This window comes from Furipterus horrens, unplaced genomic scaffold (assembly GCF_987537825.1).
Source record: "Furipterus horrens unplaced genomic scaffold, mFurHor1.1.pri manual_scaffold_8, whole genome shotgun sequence".
Lineage (NCBI taxonomy): Eukaryota > Metazoa > Chordata > Mammalia > Chiroptera > Furipteridae > Furipterus > Furipterus horrens.
The window spans coordinates 110,101,176-110,107,789 of NW_028327178.1; the positions used below are offsets into that span (position 1 = coordinate 110,101,176).

General features: G+C 63.4%; 1 long non-coding RNA gene across 2 annotated transcripts; it reads right to left on the reverse strand.

Annotated features, from left to right (window-relative positions):
- Positions 1-669: 669 nt before the first annotated feature.
- On the reverse strand, positions 670-6,287 carry LOC150003783 (uncharacterized). Of its 2 annotated transcripts, XR_016512684.1 has the most exons (4): positions 5,938-6,287; positions 5,009-5,184; positions 1,086-1,194; positions 670-913 (listed from the first exon to the last, which is right to left on the reverse strand). It is a non-coding gene; the product is annotated as an uncharacterized LOC150003783 (long non-coding RNA). The 2 variants fall into 2 exon arrangements; XR_016512685.1 differs by lacking the exons at positions 5,009-5,184; positions 5,938-6,287 and adding an exon at positions 1,461-1,759.
- Positions 6,288-6,614: the final 327 nt, after the last annotated feature.

The following is a 6,614-nucleotide window of genomic DNA, read 5'->3' on the forward strand; positions in this document are numbered from 1 at the left end:
GCGTCTCTGTGTGTGTATATGGGGCGTGTGGCTGTGGCTGTGTGTCCTGGTGGGTGTGTGTCTGACCCGGAACAGGGCTGGGGGCTCCTGGAGGAGGCTGGCACTGGCCTGTCTCTCTGTGGGGACAGGTCAGGTCAGAGAACTGTGGACCGGATCCCGGGCCAGGGCAGAGGTCAGGAGGTGGCTCCAGACACAGGAAGAAAGAGGCCCTTCTGGGCGGCCCCTGGCTAGGTGGGGGCCACCGGGCCAAGGCGGGGCGGGAGCTCCGCAGGTGGAAGGGCCAGGGCGTCAGGGGTGCGGCAGGGCCGGGGTATTCTGAGGCAGCCCCTCCTTCGGTCTTGCCGGGGCTTTGCTTAGGAGACCAGTAGGTCAGCTCAGGGCCTGCCTGGCCAGGTGGCTTTGCGCCCCTGCGCTTCCCAGCCACAGACAGGCAACCAAGGGCCGAGACCAGGAGCGCAGAGTGCAGCTCTGGGTGTTGACTGAGGCCAGTGGAGTCCCAGCCCTGAGTCCCAGACCAGAGCCCTGCCTTCTGCACTGTCACGGTGGGGTCACCTAAGTTTTGCCCACGGCCCCGGGTACAGGGGTGCTTGCCACTCCTGGGGGACCTCTTCCCTCTCCCCTCTGCCCCACACCCTGCCAGACCTCAGTTCGAGCCCACCTTATGTGTAGCATAATCTCACATTTTCTGAGTTTGCTCGGCTGACTCAGGCAGAGTGGGGAACGCCCCTGTGACAGCTCACGAACGAGGCTCCCCGGGAGGCTCTTCCCTCTCCCAGGCTCAATGTTCCCATCTGTACAAGGGCGCAGTCCTGGGTAAGCCAGGGGCTGAAGCCACCGGCTGGAAACATCCGCATCTTCTTGGAGTCTGTCCGTGAGGGGCACCGGCTGGAGGGTAGTCCCAGCCTGGGGTTCCCTGAAGGAGAGAGGAGGGGTCCAGAGGCCTGTCCGGATGGGTGGCTGTCCTTCCCATGCATGGAGGGGTGGGGCATGAAAACCACGGCTCAGCAGGCATGAACCTGACGCCCACGGGTGCTGATCCTCCCTCCTTCAGGCACAGCTGGATTCAAGAGCCCGATGCCTCTTACCAGAGCCATGTCCCCCTCATATAGCCGTCCCCTTGGGTGGCACCCACAGGTTGATGCCCTGGGTCAGGTTGATGCAGTGCTGTCCCAGCTGCCAGTCGTGTGCCCCTGTCTGGAGGTAGAGGTGAGGTCAGCCTGGGGGTGGGCAGTCCCCACAGGAGGATTTGGGGCCGTTCCTAAACCCAGGGCGATGTCCTCCCGCCCACAGGACCTCCTCAGCCTCACCAAGCCCGGAGGACACGGGGGCTCACAGAGACCCTCTCTTAGCAAGTAGCAGAGCCTGGACTTCCGTGAGGCTGCCGGCTTCATCCCAGCCCCCCGGCCGCCTGCCCAGACCAGACCGCCCCACCCATTTCCTGCAGTTTGTTGAGCACCTACTATGTGCGGCTTGGCTAGGAGCCCAGAAGGTCGCATTGTTGCTGAAGCCAGGGAGTGACTGGAAGTGCCAGGCTAGGTGCCTGGGAGAGTACCCACCTGAGAGTCCCCTGTGCCCAGCCGTGGGACTCTGGGGCACACTGTCTTCCCTGGGTGTGGGCAGTGCTGGCGCGAGGCCACCTGCCAGCCCCTTTGCCTCTTCCCCAGACAAGTCTGGTCTGCTCCCCAGCCTGCCACCCTGTCCGGAGGGGACACCGCCACCCAGCTGGTGGTGTGCAGCTTCAGGAGCCCTGAAACTGGAGAACAGAACCCCCTCACTTAGGGCAACTACAGAATGGGGGGCCCCTCCCCCAAATGAAGACTCTCAAATGGCAAGAGCACAGCAGTCAGTGGAGCCCAGAGCCCGACAGGACCACCCAGGTGGCCCCTCTGGGAACCTTGGCACTCCCAGCCCACAGCCCAGCCTGCTGGGGTCCCTTCTCACTCCTCCACTGTGAGCCGCAGGGGCGGGGCCTGGGGTGTGCCTGGCTGGCTGTTCTCCCCACCCCCTCCTCCCATCCCCCTCCCCTGCCTTCCTCTCCCACTGATGGAAGGGATGGAGCGGTGGAGGGGGGAGCACTCCTGTCCCCAGAGGAACCCAAGAGCCTGCTGTCTCTTACCCAACCCTCCAGAGCCCGGGTGCGCCTGCCAGGAATTGGGGGTGGGGGGGCCCTGCCACCAGCCCCCTCCCAGCTGGCAGGAAGAGGAATGGATCACGCTACCCTCGCATCCCCACCCCCGCTCCCCGGGCTGTTTGAACTTTCCCCTTCCACCCCCGCGCCTGGCAGCTCCCTGGCACCAGGCTGGCCAGCAGTTCCGGCAAGTTAAATTTACCCCTGGCCCCGCCTTCTGTCCTCCCGCTCCTGCCTCCCCACTGGTCCCTGCGTGGAGCCCCAGGAAGAGTGGAGAAGGACCAGAGCCCCTGCCTGCCCTGTGTTCCCCTGGCCTGTGCCTGCTTAAGGTGGCACCCCGCGCCCTCCCGCCCCCCATCCCCCGTGAGAGCCTGCAGGTGCTCAGCAGGTGCTCGGAGAGGAAACCAGCTGCCGGCCCTCAGAGCACAGCTGGGAAGACAGAAACCACAGCCTTCCCGCTGTGAGTGCTTCGTGGCCAAGGACAGCCTGCCGCTCCTGCCCTGCCAGGCTGTCTGTGGCAAGGGTGTCAGGACTGAGAGCTGAGAGCTCGGCCTGGCCCTGGCACTGTCCCTCTTCCCACACCACTGAGTGCCCACGACGCTGGGCCTGCCTTGGCCAACGCTGGAGGCCACGCGGAGGGCTTTGGGTGGCGTTGGGGTCTGTACAGGCTCTCGGACAGGTGGCCACCCTGACCTCCCCCGGGCACCCCGCCCCTTCAGGAGCAGTATGGGGCGCAGCTCTGGCCACGGAGGTGTCAGCCGAGGGGCCCGGTGCGCCTTCAGGATCAGATCCCCAACAAGAGCTGCCTCACCTGGTTCTTCCCCTCCTTCTTCCCAGTCAAACACGCGTGCGATGGCTGGAGCACAGGCAGCCATCCTGCGCCATGAGGCGACAATGGGGACGGGAGCCGGCGCTGGGAGAGTGGAATAATGCAGGAAGTGGGTCCTGACGGCGCCTGCCACCCGACCTGCCCTGTAGCTCTAATTCTGAAGGGCAGGGCACCAAGGGACCCGAATGTCCCCTCAGCAAGGGGCCACGCCAGCATCCTCCAAGGCACGCCATAGGAAATCTCCCCGTGTTAACAAATTGCGTACAGGTGGCGAGAACGCTCGACATTTCTAAAAGGCATTGAAATACCCTGGTCCGCAGCGTGTTAATAACCCCTGAGTTTGCAGCAGGCCCTTCTGTCTCCCAGGGCCTCCCACGCACATCGGAGTGGGCAGGGCCCTCGAAGCCCTGCCCTGGAGGGGACGCTGGTTGGCTCTGATTAATAGCTTTCCCAGACGCACTTGGCCAGGGCACGTTTTCCTCCAGAAACACCGAATAACGGCCAGAAAGGCCCTGGGGTTCCATGGCTCCTGGCTGGGGACGCTGCTCCGCGGGTAACTGGGGCATTTAACTGAGACAAGGCCCTGAAAGGTGCGCAGCCCGGCGCCAGCCCACAGAAAGTGCTCCGTGAGTGCAGAGGGGCCACTAGGGCCCAAGTGGGGCCCCGGCATTGCTGAGAGCCGGAAGGAAGGCGCCCCCGTTCCTGCTGATTCTGGGGTGTGGCTTCTGCTCTGCCCTTTCTCTCTCAGGCCCCTGCCGACTCACGCCCCCACCCCGGCCCCGGCCAGGCTGCAGCATGACAACGTCACGGGGTACAAAGTTGGCAGAATTTAACGGGCGCAGACTGCTCAGCTCCTGAAGCCATGGGAGAAAAAAAGAAAAAGGCCTTTGAGGCTGCTATTGATAACTTGTCTCTCTTCAGGTGGTGGGTTCAACACTAAAAATACTCGCTTCCGACGACAGGGTGCCAAGCGCTGTCACGTTGCACAGGAGGCTGGAAAGTCTCACGGGGAAGGATCAGCTTGGGCACGTGACGGTCACCGCCCGGTGGCCACCCAGGCTGCCTCCAGGTGGAAGGGCCCCTAGCAATCTGCAGAAGGGGGTGGGGGCAGCAGGGGGAGGAGTGAGCCTCAGGCCGGGCTCCTCGGGGCCAAAGGCTGGTCAGCAATGCCGGGCCCTGGCAATTCTGGGGCGCCCAGACTGGCTGGAGCCCAGGAGGCGGCTCCGGCCACAGAGGGAGATAAGCGATCAGCCCAGGCCCAGAAACCTGCTGGGGAGGTGAGAGTGAAGTCGGGGACAGGGCAGTGGTTGTGGCAGGGCTGGCGTTGCTGCCTTGCCCTGCTGGTCCTGGGCAGGCTGCTCCCCACTCTGAGCCTCAGTCTCCCCATCCGAAGTGAGGAGCAATTGCCTCTGTTCTGCCTCCTCAGGGAAAACCCAGGGCACGTGTTCCCACACGCCTGGGACCTCCAGCCCCAGCATACCAGGCTGTGCACCCCCAGGGTCCGCTGGCCGCTGAGGGGAGGCAGGGCTGCCTTCTAGGGGGCAGGGTCGTGGGCCATGAAAGCTACTGATTTTGGTTCAGGAGTAGTTGGGACAGGGAGGCTCTGATGGTCCCTCCAGGGGAGTCACAGAGAGACATGACTGTAGGGTTTGCTGTTGGAGTTGGCCTGCTCTGAGAGCATTTCTGGTGGGAGCAGTCACCCCAAAATGATCTATTAGACCAGTGTGTCTCAAGCTCTGAGGGTCACCCATGGATGGCCCCCTGGGGTCCTGGGAGGTCTCTGGGACCAGAGCCGGGACCCAGTGCTCAGGATGGAGGGGCACTGTGATGACCCCCCACCAGGGAGCAGGTAATCGGTCAGTTGTATCAGGACTCACGAGCTCCCTGAGGTCCCGGCCACCGGGGAACACCTGGGCACCCTGTTCAGGTACAGATCCCGGTGCAGGACGTGGGGCCGCCTCCTCCTGGTGGGCCGGGTCTGCCCCTCGCCTGCCTCCCGCTCGGTCTGCTCGTCTGCAAAGTGGGAATGGGGACACACAGCGTGCACTCACCTGGCTGCCGCAAACGTGGGACTGGATGAGGCACGTAAATCATGGGCCCTGGATAATGTCAGCTGTCATCACCGTCCTCTTGTCACTGCATGGCCCGACCCTTGGTCTCCTTTTCCGCTCCCGTCTTTCATCCCACTCCTGGAGCGGGGGGTTGCCTCTGGAATCAGCCTCTTCATCTAGCAAAGATCAGGAAATGCTCCTGAGTGGGTCCCAAGGCACTCTGCCTCCAAACACCACCCGAGGGAGGGCTCCTGCCCAGTCCCGGCCTCAGGGCCAGGAGGAGGCAGTGCCAGGAGCCCCGCTTGTTGCCTCCGTTTAAAGGGGGTAACATGGGCAGACCCAAGGCTCACTGGCCCGCAGCCTCTCCTCTGGCCCCAGCTCGCTCACTCTCAAGTTCATGGCCAAGGGTTGGACTAGTAGCTAGAGTGTCTCTTCTCTGGGGCCTGTCTTTTACACGGAGGTCAGAGTCTTAGGCACTTCTCACGGTATGGGTTGTGGAGGCTGGTGGGGTTCTAGAACTCTGCACCAGACTTGGGCCAGGCGGGCCAGGGGACCTGCAAACATCTCCGTGGCAACCAGCCTTGTCTTGTCCCAGCTTAGGGACCAGCACGTGCTCCACACCCTTCCCTCTCCTGCTCAAGTTGTTTTCTTTAGGGGTAACTATGGCAACGCCTTTGTTTCTGAGGCCCAGGCCTGCCTCCCTCTGGTTTCTCCAGGCAGAAGAGGCTGGGGGGATACTTCGCCGTCCCTGCACGTGTGACAGTGAGCCCACCAGTGCGCTGGCTCAGCCTGGGGACAGGGGACAGCTGGCTTTCTGGTCCCAGAAATGCAGCTTAGGCCCCAGCTCTGTCCCAGAGGCCCTGTCCGCTTCCTTCTGCCCTGCTCCTCACAGGGGACACCAGTGTCCGCAGCTAAGGTCTGCCTCTGACCTGCAACACCCACGTCCTGCTGGGGGCGACCTGTGTGCCAGTCCGTCCTCGGCTGCTGGAAACGGGCAGTGCACTCTGAGGCGGGTGCAGAGGCCCAGCTGGTCATGAGCAGGACCTTCCGAGAGCGGTCCGTGGTCCCGGGGGCCCGTCGGTGGTCTGTGGTCCCCTCACTGGCTTAGGCAAAAAGAAAGAGGCCGGATACCGGGAAAGTCTAGGACAGAGCACGCTAGAGGCGCGGCTGGCCCCAGGTGACTCAGGGGGATTTCCTCCTGCTCTCCTCGGGGTTGGCTTCACTCCCAGGTGGCCGCTCTGTTCAAGATGCCATCAGTAAGTAACCCCATGCTTACCGCTTGCTGTCACCGACCCCGTTCTAGGAAGGTCTGTGAGCAGATGGGAGAGTCATCTGACCTCAGGCATCCCTCTGGCCTGAGCTTTCTGACCCCCAGCAAAAGCCCTAGGGCGGAGCCTCGTGGGCAAGCACAGGGTCGCCAGCCCACCTCCGAGCCGGCCTGGCTCATGCGACCCCACTTACTCCAGACCGGACCCAAGACTCAGACGGGACGAGGGTGGGAGACACCTGCTCTGCAAAGGAAAATCATGGTGTTCCTGGGCCCAAGCCCACTCATCGAGTAGGGATGACAGCTCGGGGTCTGACTCCAGAGCTTCCGGGCTTAACC